The sequence below is a fragment of the Schistocerca cancellata genome, chromosome 10, assembly GCF_023864275.1.
Source record: "Schistocerca cancellata isolate TAMUIC-IGC-003103 chromosome 10, iqSchCanc2.1, whole genome shotgun sequence".
Lineage (NCBI taxonomy): Eukaryota > Metazoa > Arthropoda > Insecta > Orthoptera > Acrididae > Schistocerca > Schistocerca cancellata.
Window position 1 is genome coordinate 206331939 of NC_064635.1, and position 19308 is coordinate 206351246.

General features: G+C 46.5%; 1 pseudogene; it reads right to left on the minus strand.

Annotated features, from left to right (window-relative positions):
• Nucleotides 1–555: 555 nt before the first annotated feature.
• Nucleotides 556–673, minus strand: LOC126107155 (5S ribosomal RNA; annotated as a pseudogene).
• Nucleotides 674–19308: the final 18635 nt, after the last annotated feature.

Here is a 19308-nt window from a genome sequence, read left to right on the forward strand (position 1 = left end):
CTGCACTCCAGCCGACTGTAGATGCTCCGAAAACATCCCGCGAACGGTTTGTGAATGCTCTCCATTGTTTACTTCTCCGCCGCGAGAAATTCAAAGACGACACACTGCTTCAACTGTACTTCGCCTACAAACGCCACTGTAAAACATTGCTGCATCTACGCTATCTGTCGGAGGAAATAGAAATTTTGCGCGTGCATTCAGGAAGCTTCAAAGAATTCATGCCTAAAGTTTCACATTTGAAACAGTGTTAACGGCTGAGAAGAAGAGAATGGGGAGTCACTTTCTGGAAGATCCTCGTATAACGTACGTTGAAACTGAAGTCTAAACTAAAACTAAACTAAACTAAACCCCTCCCGCACAGGCCATGAAGGCCCGACCGTAACGACCGGCCGCCGTGTCATCCTCAGCCCACAGGCGTCACTGGATGCGGATATGGAGGGGCACGTGGTCAGCACACCGCTCTCCCGGCCGTATGTCAGTTTACGAGACCGGAGCCGCTACTTCTCATTCAAGAAGCTCCTCAGTTTTCCTCACAAGGGCTGAGTGCAGCCCATTTGCCAACAGCGCTCGGCAGACCGGATGGTCACCCATGCAAGTGCTAGCCCAGCCCGACAGCACTTAACTTCGGTGATCTGACGGGAACCGGTGTTACCACGGCGGCAAGGCCCTTGGCGACGTCTAAACTAGTGAAGGCAATTCGTAATTCTCTATAACTATGTAGTGAAAGGAAACGAAAGGCATATAAATCAACTTAAAAACAACTTTAGGATCCGTAATTCTCGTTTTCTTGTGTCAGCGATCGTTTCCTCCTCCTTTTATCTTAATACAACTGTCAACTTGTTTTGCTATGCAAACAGCTTATCTCGTCACTTGCGGTGACATGTCGACAGGATATACAGTGCAATAAAGTATCGTTCGACCCAACGTTGGGTGCCACTTATCTGAGGCTAAGAGAAGAAAATAATCGAATGTACTACATCAACTAAACAAAGTTTTTTTCTTTCAGACAGCACGATGCTAAGGAAAACAGCTTGCTCGCGAAACATGTCCTGCTTATTACATTCGTTAATACTGACTTAACCATGAATTTGAATCTGTTTTATTGTAACGTATCGTACCAGAAGAAAGACGACGTTGTTCGTGGAAGCTCTGTTAAGTACATTTAAATAGTCTGGTTTCGAGGAAAAAGTCTGACCGATTCTGCTGCCACTGTTGTATAAGGGGCAGACGTATGTAAACTAGACAAATGGAAAAATAGTGGAGCCGGCCGTTGTGACCGGGCAGTTGCAGGCGCTTCAGTCTGGAACAGCGCGACTGCTACGGTCGCAGGTTCGAGGCTCTCTCCCCGCCGCAGCCGCAGTGGTCCACAACCCCACGACGGCTACCGCAGTCCACTTCACCCCTCTGAGGCCCCACATCGAACCACTCTTTCAGGGTTATTATGCGGTTCGGCCCCAGGTACCCCCCCCCCCCCCGCCCCCCTCCCTCCAGGGAACGTCTCACACCAGACGAGAGTAATGGTGGTGTACGCGTACGTGGAGAACTTGTTTGCGCAGTAATCGCCGACATAGTATAGCTGAGGCGGAATAAGAGGAACCAGCCCTCATTCGCTGAGGCAGATGGAGAACCGCCTAAAAACCATCCACCGACTGGCCGGCTCACGGGACCTCGACACAAGTACGCCGGGCGGATTCGTGCCGGGGCCCAGGCGCTCCTTCCCAATCCGGAAAGCCGTGCTTTAGACCGCATGGCCAACCGGGCGGGCAATTTGTGTGATATAAGTATATATTAGCAATTTTCAGATTTTTTTTCCCTTAACTTTTACTGTGAAGCCTCTTTTCTTCCCAATTTTCATGGTTCTACGTCAACCTCAAACATACTGTACGTTTTCATGAGAGAGTTTTCGAATATCAAAATACGTGAAATAATTGGCCGTATGCTTTGACTACAATGACTTCAATGTTTTACGTCACCATGAGACCGTTGGCCTCAGTACGTAACATAAATTCCAGCTTGATACGTCTACCCGTTTCTAAATGGTGCAAATGGCTCTAAGCACTAAGGGTATTAACATCTGAGTCACCAGTCCCCTTAAGAACCACTTAAACCTAACTAACCTAAGCCGGCCGGGGTGGCCGAGCGGTTCTAGGCACTACAGTCTGAAACCGCGCGACCGCTACGGTCGCAGGTTCGAATCCTGCCTCGGGCATGGATGTTTGTGATGTCCTTAGATTAGTTAGGTTTAATTAGTTCTAAGTTCTAGGGGACTGATGACCTCAGAAGTTAAGTCCCATAGTGCTCAGAGCCATTTGAACCATTTAACTAACCTAAGTACGTCACACACATCCATGCCCGAGGCAGGATTCGAACCTGCGACCGTAGCAGCAGCGCGGTTCCGGACTGAAGCGACTAGAACCGTTTGTAAGAAAACGGAGTCTTAACATGCGGACGAACAGAGAGACACAGAGATAAGAAGTGACAAAAAAAAAAAAGTTTATCAGCAGCGCCAAAAAGAAAGTGTTTCGTGTCATAAAATTACAAATTTACTGTTCTCGATTTTTTTCCTTTGGTTGTACTTTGAAACCTTTCTTTTTGCCAAATGTCATTATTCTAGGCCAACATGAAGTACCCAACACTTTATGGTGAGTGATGTTTGCGAGTATCGAAATATGTGACATTAAAGGCCGTATCTATTGATTTCATTGACTTGGAAGTTTCAATGTTTTGCACCGCCAGGGGACCATAAACGTCAGTATGTGATATAAATATCAACTTGTTACGTATATCAGGTACATTGTATTCCTGATATACATCGACGGCTTTCTCAGTAGTGTTACTCATGGTGAAAAAATTCTCTTAGCTGATGATAGCAATATTATAGTCGCTGAGAAAACAAAAGAACTCTTTGCAGAGAAGCAAATGAAGCTCTCAAGGGAGTTTACGATTGGCCAATAAGTAATAAAGTGACATTGAAAAATAAAGAAAATTAATGACATGAATTTCAGTTTGAAGAGGGAAAACGAGGATGTTAAATTAAATTTACAGCGCACCTCTATAGACTGTGTAACAAATTCATAATTTCTAGGAATGAATACTGATTCTCAGTTGAAGTGGTGTGAACACACAAAGGTACTTGCAAACAGAATGTCATCAGCATGTTATGTCATTAGATTCCTATCATCAGTGTGTAACATGCAGTGTCTTTTAGTTACATATTATTCATACGTACACTCAATTCTTAGCTATGGCATTTTTTGGGGGGGAACAAGTGCACAAAATATGAACACAATTTTCGAACTCCAGAAGAGAGCCATAAGAACAATAACCAAAAATAGTAGTCGAGCTCATTGTAAAAATCTGTTCAAAACACTGGGGATTTTAACTGCGCCATGTGAATACATTTACCAATCAGTTGTACACATCAAAAATGAGATTGGTAATTGCTGTACAAACAGCTCTGTCCATGACCACGGAACAAGAGCTAAACTCAACTTACATTTACCAAGGAAAAATAAACATAAAACTCGAAACAGCATTTCCTTCCAAGGAATAAAACTGTACAATAAATTACCAAAAGAGATTAAAGAAATTGCAAAAATATACTTATTTAAAAAGGCAGCTAAAAAGCACGTGTTATGCAATACATTTTACACACTGAAGGATTACTTAGATAAACAAGAGTAGGGGTTTAATAAAAATATGTTATGCAAATAAATAATAATAATGGTTATAAAACATCTAACTTTACACATAACACCTTCACGTTTTCCCCCTTCTTTTTCCTTTCTAAAAATACTTACCCCCAAGCTATGCATTGCACACCTTTCTGAGCTCAACATCTCACTCATTGTGGAAGAGGGCCTAATGGATAAAATACGAGTGAACAAAACATCAGAACAGCTGTTTGACTGGACTGCGGAGTTCCTAACTTACAGAACACAGTATGTTTTCTAAACGGGGAGAAATCATCAGATGTTAACTTAACTTAAGGCGTACTACAAGTGAGTGTTACAGGACCACTACTCCCCACAATATACGCTGTACCATTTTGCCAGACGCTTATGAGGCAAGGACCGCTCTGGGCATTTACAAAAACCATTATTATATGAAAACCGAGACCGGTACAGCAATCCTGAAATTAAATGTGGAATGGGTGGGGTGGGGGGTGAATTATCTCCAAGAATTCTTGTAATTGAACAAAAGATTTTTTTGTCGACCCGTACTGTTGTTGTTTGAAGTCAAACGTATTATCTTCTCAGGACAGCGTCTCACTGTGTTGGCTGAAATGCACAGTGGCCTAGAGAGGGTAGATCTGTTGTTCGTGCGGGCTTTATTAAGAGCTGAAACTAGCTTCCCACGTCCGGTATGAAATAAGCAGCTTCTCTGCTCAATTACGCGTACACCCTGTTTCCGTCGAGCCATCAGCTGCCTCCCGTCTGAGTCATTCCTGTTTCGTTTGCAGCAACCGCTGTCTCTTGTGCAATCACCAAAAGCTGTCGCAAACGGACGTGAAAGCTCCTCTAGGACATTCCATCATTATCAGCGTTAGCTCCACGTTCTGACTTCCTGTTTGACGTCCGACGTAAGTAATATACGAGGACGACGTAAGTAATATACGAGGAACAATCCGTGACTCGCTCAATATTTATCTGTCTGACGAAGAACGTTAAACAGCCAGAAGACATGTGTAGATCCCAATGTAACTCCTTACACGTACACACCCTCGGCGAGTATGGCTCTGAGCACTATGGGACTTACCTGCTGCGGTCCTCAGTCCCCTAGAACTTTGAACTACTTATACCTAACTAACCTAGGAACATCACACACATCCATGCCCGAGGCAGGATTCGAACCTGCGACCGTAGCGGTCGCGCGGTTCCAGACTGTAGCGCCTAGAACCGCTCGGCCACCCCGGCCGGCACGGCGAGTATGTCAGTTACGTGTGACAGCTAGGACGGTCACCAGAGTGCACTCTTGTTGTTCGTGTTTAGTGCTGTAACCAGGCCTGGTAGAATATAAAGGGTGACGAGAATAAGATTTTCACTCTGCAGCGGAATGTGAGCTGATATGAAACTTCCTGACAGATTAAAACTATGTGCCGGACCGAGACTCGAACTCGGGACCCATGCCTTTTGCGGGTAAGTGCTCTTACCATCTGAGCTACACAAGCACGACTCACGACCCGTCCTCACCGCTTCAATTGTGCCAGTAACTCGTCTCTTACCTTCCAAACTTCACAGAAGCTCTTTTGCAAACCTTCTAGTCTCGGTCCGGCACACAGTTTTAATATGTCAGGAAGTTTCATATCAGCGCAATCTCCGCTGCAGAGTGAAAATCCCATCCTGGAAACAACCCCCAGGCTGTGGCTAAGCCATGTATCCGCAATATCCTTTCTTCCAGGAGTGCTAGTTCAGCAAGGTTTGCAGAAGAGCTCCAGTGAAGTTTGGAAGGTAGGAGACGAGGTACTGGCGGAATTGAAGCTGTGAGGATGGGTCGAGAGTCGTGCTTGGGTAGTGCAGTTGGTAGAGCACTTGCTCGCGGAAAGCAAAGGTCCCGAGTTCGTGTCTCGGTCCACCGCGCAGTTTTAATCTCTCAGGCAGTTTCACACAGGATGACGGTTTGTAAAGCCCGAAGACAAGCAGTACAAACTTTCGCCGTCTGCGGGCGGGTTTTGTCTTGCTGAAATGAAAGCACAGGATGGCTTACAATGAAGGGCAACAAAACGGGGCATAGAATATAGTGGACGCAGCACTGTGCTGTAAGGGTCAGAACGAAACTGACTCTGCTATGAAATGAAATGACACGCGGCGCCCTCAGTCGTGATTGTGGAGCCGTATTGCGGGCGTATCCCATCGCAGTCCGGGGTGTCTCTTCGGCCTGGAATCTCATTGACTGGCGCAGGATTGTCTTCAGTGGTGAGTCCCGCTTCCAAATGAGTTCGGAAGAAGAGCGAAGATGTGTCTGGGGACGGCCAGCACAGAGGTGGCTTACCATCCCCACCGTCGCCCGCCATACCGTCCGACGTGTAGCGTGTAACACTGAACACCTTTATTCTTCACGTCTACATTCTTCCAGCTTTTTTCACTCTAATATTCATCGAGTAACAGCTATCCCTCTTGCACCAGATGCGGTAGAAACTGAACTGGTCACACTAGAGAAATTTGCTAAAAATAATGGCTATAGGCCTCAGATGGTAAGACAGATGTATAACAAGAAAATAAATAAAAATAATATTACGTCTTCCACCCTAGGGGATGCGTTAGATGACAAACAGGTGGCAACGACATGTATCCCTTACATAGGCAATATAAGTTAGAAATTGGGCCGTATCTTCAGAGCCCATAATTTCAGAGTCGCCTATTCTACTAATAATAGTTTACATAGGAATTTAATTCACTCCTTGCAGAGTAAGAGCGGTAAACTTTCCCAATCAGGAGTATATAAAATTACATGCGGGAATTGTCCAAAATTTTACATCGGGCAAACGGGACGAGCTCTGCGTCTCAGGTATAAAGAGCATATTCCTACTAGAAGCGGTGACGGTACTAAGGGCTCTACTTATGCGGAACACCTTGTGCAAACGGCTCATGCGCTGAGCCATCGAGTTACTTCATGCCGAGGTTAAGGGCTTAAAACTGGATGTTTTGGAAGAAATGCACATCTTTAAGCATCTGCAACATGTTAAAGACAATATCCTGAATGATCAACTCCTACTAAGAAGTAGAAAATTTTTTGAAGGTTTCGCGTCTTTACTTTGTTCTTCATACTTGTAAATCTGATGATCTGGGGCTTTTCACATGCGCGCGCTGATTGGCGAGCGCGGTTGGTCAAGATGTTCTTCTTCTTTCTTTTTATCCTCATTTTCCTTTTACGATGAAGGTGATTTTAGCCCGTTGAACACCTCACGTTTTATCCCTATATCTTCATTACCACGACGTCTTTAGATTACGTCCCCTCAGCCCCTTCCCCCCTCCCCCCCCCCAGGCTAACTACTGGCTTTAGGTATAGTTTTTCTAACTACTGGCTTTAGGTATAGTTTTTAAGAGTTCCTCCTGTTGTCATAGGTAGCTTCATATATAATTTCTTTACTAGCATAAGCAACCGTGTGCGGTTATTTTTAGGTTTCACTCCTATTTAGCTCGTCTCTTGTTCTATCTATTTCATTTTTTGATATACGTTGATCCACGGTTGGGAATAATTGGTTCAGATGGCTCTGAGCACTATGGGACTTAACATCTATGGTCGTCAGTCCCCTAGAACTTAGAACTACTTAAACCTAACGAACCTAAGGACATCACACAACACCCAGTCATCACGAGGCAGGGTTGGGAATATATGGGCTATTTAGCCCCGACCCATGTATAAACTTTCTCATATTCGGATGCGCATGCGCATTCAAGTAACTTCCCTTGTTTTGCGCATGTGCATAGATAGCGGGTCAGGCTTGTAAGTGAGCGACCGTTTGTAGCTGCAGTTTATGGGGGGCCATGGCCCATCGAACATAGGCCGTGTGATGAGGAGCGTACAACATTAAGTAGTGGTTTTGACTTGGTACATATGTATTGTTTGTGTTTTCCTTATCTTTTTCGTTTATAAATGTATAACCATGGTTTTCTTTTAATCATTGACAAAGGTCTTCTTAGGCACTTGTGGGTTTTGTTGTTGTTCTGAAGAAGGTGTAGTTATCTATGCCGAAACCTGGGTTAACACTTAACACTAGGAGCTTTTTTCGCAATCGAGGCCGGTTTTTAGTTTTTTAATATATTGAGCAACGCGCTGCGATGTTCAAGGTTCATAAATAACTTTGTGTTCTACCTTACGGCGGGAGGAAGCCTCATCAGAGAGGTCCAACGCATGAGCGTCCAGGGAAGTGATTCCAGTGGTTGTTATCCGTTGCCTTCCACTGATGATGATCTCAGAGCGGAGAAAATCTCCGACCCAGCAGGGACTCGAACCCGGCCCCTTGGCGTGGCAGACCACCGCGCTGACCACTCAGCTATCGGGACGGACCGCCCGCCATACAGCCGGACAAAAAGGAGTGGATGGCATAGAGTGCGATTGGATTTTATAGGAGGACCACTTTGGTTATCATCCGCGGCGCCCTAACAGTACAGCGGTACGTCGACGATATTCTACTGCCTCGTCTTGTTACCCTTCACGGCAAGCCATCCTGGGCTTACATTTCAGCAAGATAATGCCCGCCCGCACACGGCGAGAGTTCCTACTGCCTGTCTTCACGTTTGCCAAACCCTACACCGGCCAGCAAGGTTGCCGGATCTCTCCCGCATTGAGAGAGTTTTGAGCGGCATGGGCAGGGCCGTCCAACCAGGTCGAGATTTCGACGATCCAACGCGCCAATTGGACAGAATTTGGCACGATATCCTTAAGGAGGACATCAAAGAAATCTGCCAATCAAAGCCGAGCCGAATAACTGGTTGCATTAGGGCCAGAGGAGGACCAACGCGTAACTGACTTGCTCAATTTGTTAGTATCTTTCTATTGAATAAATCATCCTAATTTTCTGAATTTGTAATAATTTTCTTGTCTGTGTATGAACGTAACTTCTGCCGAATTCCGTCTCATTCGGATAATTTCACTCCAGCGCGTCGTTCTTTCCCTTTTTTCATATCTTTCGTCGTATTAAAAATGAAATGTTCAAAGTCAATTGTTTTTCATTGTTAAGTTTAGTTAGGTACTAAAGATGATGGTGTGGTACAGGGTCTGGGGTTGTACCAGCGAACATGTAGATGTTACGCTCAAGGTTCAAATGGCTCTAAGCACTATGGGACTTAACATCTGAGGTCATGAGTCCCCTACCCAACTACACTACTGGCCATTAAAACTGCTAGACCAACGAAGATGACGTGCTGCAGACGCGAAATTTAACCGACAGGAAGAAGATGCTGTGATATGCATATGATTAGCTTTTCAGAGCATTCACACAAGGTTGGCACCGGTGCCGACACCTACAACGTGCAAACATGAGGAAAGTTTTCAACAGATTTCTCATACATAAACAGCAGTTGACCATCTTGCCTGGTGAAACGTTGTTGTGATGCCTCGTGTAAGGAGGAGAAATGCGTACCATCACGTTTCCGACTTTGATAAAGGTCGGATTGTAGCCTATCGCGATTGTGGTTTATTGTACCGCGACATTGCTGCTCGCGTTGGTCGATATCCAATGACTGTTAGCAGAATATGGACTCAGTGGGTTCAGGAGGGTAAATTGGAACGCCGTGCTGGATCCCAACGGCCTCGTATCACTAGCAGTCGAGATGACAGGCGTCTTATCCGCACGGCTGTAACGTATCGTGCAGCCACGTCTCGATCACTGAGTCAACAGATGTGGCCATTTGCAAGACAACAACTTTCTGCACGAACAGTTCGACGACGTTTGCAGCAGCATGGACTATCAGCTCGGAGACCGTGGCTACGGTTATCCTTGACGCTGCATCACAGACAGGAGCGCCTGCCATGGTCTACTCAACGACGAACCTGGGTGCACGAATGGCAAAACGTCATTTTTTTGGATGAATCCAGGTTCTGTTTACAGCATCGTGATGGTCGCATCCGTGTTTGGCGACATCGTGGTGAACATTGGAAGCGTGTATTCTCATCGCCATGCTGGCGTATCACCCAGCGTTATGATATGGCGTGCCATTGGTTACACGTCTCGGTTACCTCTTGTTCGCATTGAGGGCACTAAGAACAGTGGACGTTACATTTCAGATGTGTTACGACCCGTGTCTCTACCTTTCATTGGATCCCTGCGAAACCCTACATTTCAGAAGGATAATGCACGACCGCATGTTGCAGGTCCTGTTCGGGCCTTTCTGTATACAGAAAATGTTCGACTGCTGCATGGGCAGCACATTCTCCAGATCTCTCACCAACTGAAAACGTCTGGTCAATGGTGGCCGAACAACTGACTCGTCACAATACGCCAGTCACTATTCTTGATGAACTGTGGTATCGTGTTGAAGCTGCATGGGCAGCTGTACCTGTACACGCCATCCAAGCTCTGTTTGACTCAATGCCCAGGCGTATCAAGGCCGTTATTACGGCCAGAGGTGGCTGTTCTGGGTACTGTTTTCTCAGGATCTTTGCCCTCCAGTTGCTTGAAAATCTAATCACTTGTCAGTTCTAGCATAATGTATTTGTCCAATGAATACCCGTTTAACATCTGCATTTCTTCTTGGTGTAGCAATTTTAATGGCCAGTAGTGTACTTAAACGTAAATAACCTAAGGACGTCACCATGCCCGAGGTAGGATTCGAACCTGCGACCGTAGCAGCAATGCGGTTCCGGGCTGAGGCGCCTAGAGCCGCTCGGCCACAGCGGCCGGCTACGGTGAAGTCTAAAAGTCTTGGGAAAGGTTGGAATCACTGCTACAGCCGGAAACAGCAGCTGCAGAAGGCAGGAGAGTTTAGCTTGTAGCGCCAGTTCCAGAAATTCCTTACGGCCTAGCAGAAGGGTTCCGCCTAGACGCGTGGGTGTCGGCGGGCGCCAGGTGCGCCAGTTCTTTCGGCGAAGTCGTCCGCCGCGTATCTCCCGCCGCCCCGCCTCAGCGGCGGCGGGTAGCCGCGCACCGCCTGTTTGTTGCGATTAGGCCGGCCCGCGCCTCTGATCATGACGAATGAGCGCCCGCTTACGGCGCCAGATGCGCTGATAGCGTCAGCGCGTGGGCGACGGCTCAATGCGGCGCGCGCCGCGTAAACAGAAGAGCGCAGAGCGCGCCGCGCCGCGCTGCGCCGGCCGGTGTCTCAACGTGCACTCACTCAAACAAGAAGCGGCCGCGGATGACGTCGACCCACGAGGAGAACACGGCGAGTGTCGTAGCCATGTTGTTGTTGTTGCGGTCTTCAGTCCTGAGACTGGTTTGATGCAGCTCTCCATGCTACTCTATCCTGTGCAAGCTTCTTCATCTCCCAGCACCTACTGCAGCCTACATCCTTCTGAACCTGCTTAGTGTATTCATCTCTTGGTCTCCCTCTACGATTTTTACCCTCCACGCTGCCCTCCAATACTAAACTGGTCATCCCTTGATGCCTCAGAACATATCCTACCAACCGATCCGTTCTTCTAGTCAAATTGTGCCACAAACTCCTCCCCAATCCTATTCAACACCTCCTCATCAGTTATGTGATCTACCCATCTAATCTTCAGCATTATTCTGTAGCACCACATTTCGAAAGCTTCTTTCTCTTCTTGTCCAAACTATTTACCGTCCATGTTTCACTTCCATACATGGCTACACTCCATACAAATACTTTCAGAAACGACTTCCTGACACTTAAATCTATACTCAATGTCAACAAAATTTTCTTTTTGAGTAACGCTTTCCTTGCCATTGCCAGTCTACATTTTATATCCTCTCTACGTCGACCATCATCAGTTATTTTGCTCCCCAAATAGCAAAACTATTTTAAGTGTCTCATTTCCTAATCTAATTCCCTCAGCATCACCCGACTTAATTCGACTACATTCCATTATCTTCGTTTTGCTTTTGTTGATGTTCATGTTATACCCTCCTTTCAAGACACTATCCATTCCATTCAACTGGTCTTCCAGATCGTTTGCTGTCTCTGACACAATTAGAATGTCGTCGGCGAACTTCAAAGTTTTTATTTCTTCTCCATGGATTTTAACACTTACTCCGAATTTTTCTTTTGTTTCCTTCACTGCTTGCTCAATATACAGATCGAATAACATCGGGGATAGGCTACAATGCTGTCTCACTCCCTTCCCAACCACTGCTTTTCTTTATGTCCCCCGACTCTTGTAACTGCCATCTGGTTTCTGTACAAATTGTAAATAGCCTTTCGCTCCCTGTATTTTACCCCTGCCACCTTCAGAATTTGAAATAGAATATTCCAATCAACATTGTCGAAAGCTTTCTCCAAGTCTACAAATGCTAGAAACGTAGGTTTGCCTTTCCTTAATCTAGCTTCTAAGATAAGTCGTAGGGTCACTATTGCCTCACGTGTTCCAACATTTCTACGGAATCCAAACTGATCTTCCCCGAGGTCGGCTTCTATCAGATTTTCCAGTCGTCTGTAAATAATTCGCGTTAGTATTTTGCAGCTGTGGCTTATTAAACTGATTGTTCGATAATTTTCACATCTGTCAACACCTGATTTTTTTGGGATTGGAATTACTACATTCTTCTTGACGTCTGATCGTATTTCGCCTGTCTCATACATCTTGCTCACCAGATGGTAGAGTTTTGTCAGGACTGGCTCTCCCAAGGCCGTCTGTAGTTCTAATGGAAAGTTGTCTACTCCCAGGGCCTTGTTTCGACTCAGGTCTTTCAGTGCTCTGTCAAACTCTTCACGCAGTATCGTATCTCCCATTTCATCTTCATCTATATCGTCTTCCATTTCCATAATATTGTCCTCAAGTACATCGCCCTTATATAGACCCTGTATATAATACTCATTCCACCTTTCTGCTTTCCCTTTTTTGCTTAGAACTGGGTTTCCATCTGAGCTCTTGATATTCATAAAAGTGGCTCTCTTTTCTCCAAAGGTCTCTTTAATTTTCCTGTATGCTGTATCTATCTTACCCCTAGTGAGGTAAGTCTCTACATCCTTACATTTGTCCTCTAGCCATCTCTGCTTAGCCATTTTGCACTTCCTGTCGATCTCATTTTTGAGAAGTTTGTATTCCTTTTTGCCTGCTTCATTTACTACATTTTTATATTTTCTCCTTTCATCAATTAAATTCAATATTTCTTCTGTTACCCAAGGGTTTCTATATTTCTCAGAAACATCGCTCAGAGGGGTCCAAATAATGAACACATATCTCGGCTTATCCATAGATACACGACCGTTTCTGAGAAAACGACGATCGAAGTTTTCGAGGCAATTTAGAAGCCGTTTAGCGAATAAACAGTCCAATCGCAGCGGCGACACAGTGGCTAGGTTCGTGGCTTCACACTTTTGCGTCCCATGTTCGAAACTACAGTATTATTTTTTATATTCATCTACCCACGTCAGTAGAAGATTACTATTCGAATGTTTCTCATTGTACACTCCTGGAAATGGAAAAAAGAACACATTGACACCGGTGTGTCAGACCCACCATACTTGCTCCGGACACTGCGAGAGGGTTGTACAAGCAATGATCACACGCACGGCACAGCGGACACACCAGGAACCGCGGTGTTGGCCGTCGAATGGCGCTAGCTGCGCAGCATTTGTGCACCGCCGCCGTCAGTGTCAGCCAGTTTGCCGTGGCATACGGAGCTCCATCGCAGTCTTTAACACTGGTAGCATGCCGCGGCAGCGTGGACGTGAACCGTATGTGCAGTTGACGGACTTTGAGCGAGGGCGTATAGTGCGCATGCGGGAGGCCGGGTGGACGTACCGCCGAATTGCTCAACACGTGGGGCGTGAGGTCTCCACAGTACATCGATGTTGTCGCCAGTGGTCGGCGGAAGGTGCACGTGCCCGTCGACCTGGGACCGGACCGCAGCGACGCACGGATGCACGCCAAGACCGTAGGATCCTACGCAGTGCCGTAGGGGACCGCACCGCCACTTCCCAGCAAATTAGGGACACTGTTGCTCCTGGGGTATCGGCGAGGACCATTCGCAACCGTCTCCATGAAACTGGGCTACGGTCCCGCACACCGTTAGGCCGTCTTCCGCTCACGCCCCAACATCGTGCAGCCCGCCTCCAGTGGTGTCGCGACAGGCGTGAATGGAGGGACGAATGGAGACGTGTCGTCTTCAGCGATGAGAGTCGCTTCTGCCTTGGTGCCAATGATGGTCGTATGCGTGTTTGGCGCCGTGCAGGTGAGTGCCACAATCAGGACTGCATACGACCGAGGCACACAGGGCCAACACCCGGCATCATGGTGTGGGGAGCGATCTCCTACACTGGCCGTACACCACTGGTGATCGTCGAGGGAACACTGAATAGTGCACGGTACATCCAAACCGTCATCGAACCCATTGTTCTACCATACCTAGACGGGCAAGGGAACTTGCTGTTCCAACAGGACAATGCACGTCCGCATGTATCCCGTGCCACACAACGTGCTCTAGAAGGTGTAAGTCAACTACCGTGGCCAGCAAGATCTCCGGATCTGTCCCCCATTGAGCATGTTTGGGACTGGATGAAGCGTCGTCTCACGCGGTCTGCACGTCCAGCACGAACGCTGGTCCAACTGAGGCGCCAGGTGGAAATGGCATGGCAAGCCGTTCCACAGGACTACATCCAGCATCTCTACGATCGTCTCCATGGGAGAATAGCAGCCTGCATTGCTGCGAAAGGTGGATATACACTGTACTAGTGCCGACATTGTGCATGCTCTGTTGCCTGTGTCTATGTGCCTGTGGTTCTGTCAGTGTGATCATGTGATGTATCTGACCCCAGGAATGTGTCAATAAAGTTTCCCCTTCCTGGGACAATGAATTCATGGCGTTCTTATTTCAATTTCCAGGAGTGTATATTGGAATAATGTAGTCCTTATTCGTCTACTAATTGCATATTAGGCGAATAAATGTAAAAAAAAGGAAACAGAAAAAAACAATAAATGATTGGAAAAATTCTTGGAAACTGTTTTAGGCGAAATTCGTGTAGTGTATCTTGGTTCATAATCAACTGCAAACGCCAGTTTTTGGAAAAGTGGTCCGTTACACGTGGTTTTCCGACGAATTATTGCCAAACCGCGAAATCTCCAGGCCGGCCGGTGTGGCCGAGCGGTTATACGCGCTACGGTCTGGATCCGCGCGACCGCTACGGTCGCAGGTTCGAATCCTGCCTCGGGCATGGATGTGTGTGATGTCCTTAGGTTTAGGTAGTTCTAGGGGACTGATGACCTGAGAAGTTAAGTCCCATGGTGCTCAGAGCCATTTGAACCTATTGTAAAAGCCAGTTGTAATTTGACAATTCGTATAACGCCCTCGTGTCCGCCAACTTGAGAAGAAACATTCGTGTAGTAACCTTCTATGGACTTGGGTATAGTGAAGAAATTTAAATAAAATGCAAACAATAATCGGGTTTCGAACAGGGGACGCAGAAGTGAGAGATCGCGACGGTGGCGACTACGTCACCAGGTGTGCTGAACTTGTCGCGCGCTGAAATACATCTAAAGCACGTCGAATATGTTGACGGTCGTTTTCTCAGAAACGATCGAGTATCTACGGATAAGCCGAGATACCTGTTCGCTCATTTTGGCCCCTCTTCCATTGAGTGAAATTGAGGGAAATCGAGTAATGCCACTAGCCGTGTTCGCCTCGTCAGTACTGAGCAGTATTACTATTGAATGGAGGATGGTGAAAGAATGAGAAAGGAAGGTTAGGAATGCGTGACTTGCAGCTGCTGCACCGGCACTGTAGGAATAAAATGGCAGAAGTTGAAGAGCGGTTGCCTTAACGGCTTCGGCCATCCGGGCACGCTTCTCGGGCGACCCCAAATCTCAATATATCGCATGCTGTAATGTAGAGGCCCTCGCCCATTAAACACTACTCACGAATTATTGATTCCGGTAGAAGTTCGGACGACTTTGATGATGATGATGTTTGGTTTGTGGGGCGCTCAACTGCGTGGTTATCAGCGCCCGTACAATTTCCCAACCTTTGCTCAGTCCAATTTCGCCACTGTCCTGGATGATGATGAAATGATGAGGACAACACAAACACCCAGTCATCTCGAGGCAGGTGAAAATCCCTGACCCCGCCGGGAATCGAACCCGGGACCCCGTGCTCGGGAAGCGAGAACGCTACCGCGAGACCACGCGCGGCGGACACGGACGACTTTAGTGCATCCGCACAGAAACCTTTATCAAGGAACCGTCGCGCTCTTACAGAAACGTATATATTTGAATGGTATCTGTTTTGTCGGACATGTCCGACAGAAAAGACACCACTGAAATATATACATTTGATACATCACACAACACACGCTCTTTGATGACGGGCCGTGGTAAAGCGTACACTTCCGGGACACGGATAGGCGAACTGGCTCCGGACAGAATACACTTGGCGGGTTAACGACGAGAGCCGGTTTGGCGACCAGCTTGGATGTGATTTTCAAGCTGTTTCCCACATCTGACTAGGTGAATACCGTGTTGGTATCCACCTCCCGCCTCAGTTAGGGTCTGTGGGGATAAAAGCACACATAGGGCAATAGTACACTTTTCGCACCATACAGAAATTCTCTCTAGATCATTTTGTGACTGGAATTGATCGTCTGATAAGTTCACTCGACTGTAAATTACAGCGTCATCTGGAAACAATCTAAGGGGGCTGCTCAGATTATCACCTAGATCATTTATGTAAATCAGGAACAGCAGAGGGCCTATGACACTACCTTGCGGAACGCCAGATATCACTTCTGTTCTTATCGATGATTTACCGTCTATCACTACGAACTGTGACCTTCTCTGAGAGGAAATCACAAATCCAGTCACACAACTGAGACGATACTCCATATGCACGCAATTTGATTAATAGTCGCTTGTGTGGAATGGTGTCAAAAGCCTTCTGGAAATCTAGGAATATGGAATCGATCTGAGATCCCTTGTTGACAGCACTCATTACTTCATGGGAATAAAGAGCTAGCTGCGTTGCACAAGAACGATATTTTCTGAATCCGTGTTGTATATGTATCAATAAGTCATTTTCTTCAAGGTGATTCATAATGTTCGAGTACAGTACATGCTCCAAAATCCTATTGCACATTGAGGTCAGTGATATGGGTCTGTAATTCAGTGGGTTACTCCTATTCCCTTTCTTGAATATTGGTGTGACCTGCGCTACTTTCCACTCTTTAGGAACAGACTTTTCGTCAAGTGAGCGGTTGTAAATGATTCCTAAGAAAGGCGCTATTTTGTCTGCATACTCTGAAAGGAACCTGATTGGTATACCATCTGGACCGGAAGACTTACCTTTCTTGTGATTTGAGTTGTTTCGCAACACCTAAGATATCTACTTTTATGTCACTCATGCTAACAGCTGTTCTGGTTTCGAATTCTGGTGACTATGTGGAAAAATGACAGCCTGTAGCTGAAATATTGCTCTACTTAGCTGTGCTGCTGTCATTTATGTTCCTCCTGTAGTTTACATGAATAAAAATAGGAGCCTCGTAGTTTATAGGAGTGTCACGGCAGCAGGAGGAGTGCGCCAAGTCCCTGGAGCTCTTGAGCCTGTAAGACAGTGGATGGTGCGTCGCTGTACACTCTTCCGCAATCGTGGTGGTCGATGTTCTGAACAGTACCGGCAAGGAAACAGTTCTGCATTTGAAACGTACTCGACTCTTCACAGACAGAATAGAGGAAACACACTGTCACGAAAGTGTGTGTTTTGTCGGATGGTTGTTTCATTACTCTCTGTTGTGTGCAGTGCTTTTGATTGTTACATACCACTACGCTTCTTCACTGCTGTGATTGCGTTAAAAAATGGTTCAAATGGCTCTAAGCAATATGGGACTTAACATCTGAGGTCATCAGTCCCCTAGACTTAGAACTACTTAAACTTAACTAACTTAAGGACATCACATACATCCATGCCCGAGGCAGAATTCGAACCTGCGACCGTAGCAGCAGCGCGGTTCCGGACTAGAGCGCCTAGAACCGCTCGGCCACAGAGGCCGGCGATTGCGGTAACAAACCGCATAAATAATTACTCTGTAATGAGTGGTGGAATCTGTGGATCAATTTACATCAAAATATTTAGAAGGTATCCCCGAACAACCTTTGAAAGATTGTCAGTGGGGCTCTGGTTCACCCTGTATATTGCCCTGCAGTATTTCATACCTTAACGCTGATATGCCATTAGGCACCATAGCTTCTATTTAAAGGAAACAAAGTTCTTTTGCACTTTAAGGAAGGAATGCTTCAGCACGTTAAATGAAAAGACTTAAGCGATGTCTTCGTTGACAACCTGCCGTCAACCTAATCTCCTTGGGGTCGTTAAGTTTTAATGTTTCCTGTAGATTATTCTCAATGGAAGATTTTTTCTGAAGACAGTAGCATCGTTAAGACTGTGATACAGAAGTAACTTGACAGTACAATCTTTGGCTGGTCAGCACATACAATCTTTCACAGATGAGAGCGGTTAACTTTCGTTAGTAACTGTGTTTTGTGAATGTTATGCGCAACATGATATATACAAGAAAGAGTTTTATACGTTGGACAATTGATGCTTGGTGCTTCCTTTTTGCTTTTGACAGTGACTAATGGCATGTAAACTTTGCGGTTTAACACTACAGGGCAATATACACTGAAGCGACAAAGCGTATTCAAGTACAGAGATACGCAAACAGGCAGAATACGGCGCTGCGGTCGGCAACGCCTGTATAACACAAGCGTGTGGCGCAGTTGTTGGATCGGTTACTGCTGCTACAATGGCAGGTCGTCAAGATTTAAGTGAGTTTGAAAATGGTCAAGATAGTCGGCACGCGAGCGATGGCACACAGCATCTCCGAAGTAGCGATGAAGTGGGGATTTTTCCAGTACGAGTATTCCGTGAGTATCACATATCCGGTAAAACACCAAATCTCCAACACCGCTGCGGCCGGAAAAAATCCTGCAAGGACGGGACCAACGACGATTGAAGACAATTGTTCAGTGCAGATTTCAGTGCTGGGCCATCAACAAGCGTCGGCGCGCGAACCATTAAACGAAACAGCATCGATATGGGCTTTCGGAGCAGAAGGCCCACGCGTGTACTTTTGATGACTGTATGACACAAAGCTTTACGCCTCGCCTGGGCCCGTCAACACCGACATTGGATTGTTGATGACTGGAAACATGTTGCCTGGTCGGACGAGTATCGTTTCAAATTGTATCGAGCGGATGCGTGTGGACGTGTACGGGTATGGAGACAAGCTGATAAATCCATGGACTCTGCATAGCAGAAAGGGACTGTTCAAGCTGGTGGAGGCTCTGTAATGGTGTGGGGTGCGTGTGGTTGGAGTGATATGGGACCCATGATACGTCAAGACACGATACTGAGAGGTGACACATACGTAGGCAACCATTCTGACCACGTGCATCCATTCATGTCAATTGTGCATTCGGACGGACTTGGGCAATTCCAGCGGGGCAATACGACACGCCACATGTCTAAATTTGCTACAGAGTGGCTCCAGGAACACACTTCTGAGTTTAGAATGCCCACCAAACTCCCCAGTCATGAACGTTACTGAGCATATCTGGGATGCCTAGCAACGTGCTTTTCAGAGGAGATCTTCACTCTCTCGTACTCTTATGGATTTATGGACAGCCCTGCAGAGTTCATGGTGTCAGTTCCCTCCAGAACTATGCCGGCCGCGGTGGCCGTGCGGTTCTAGGCGCTCC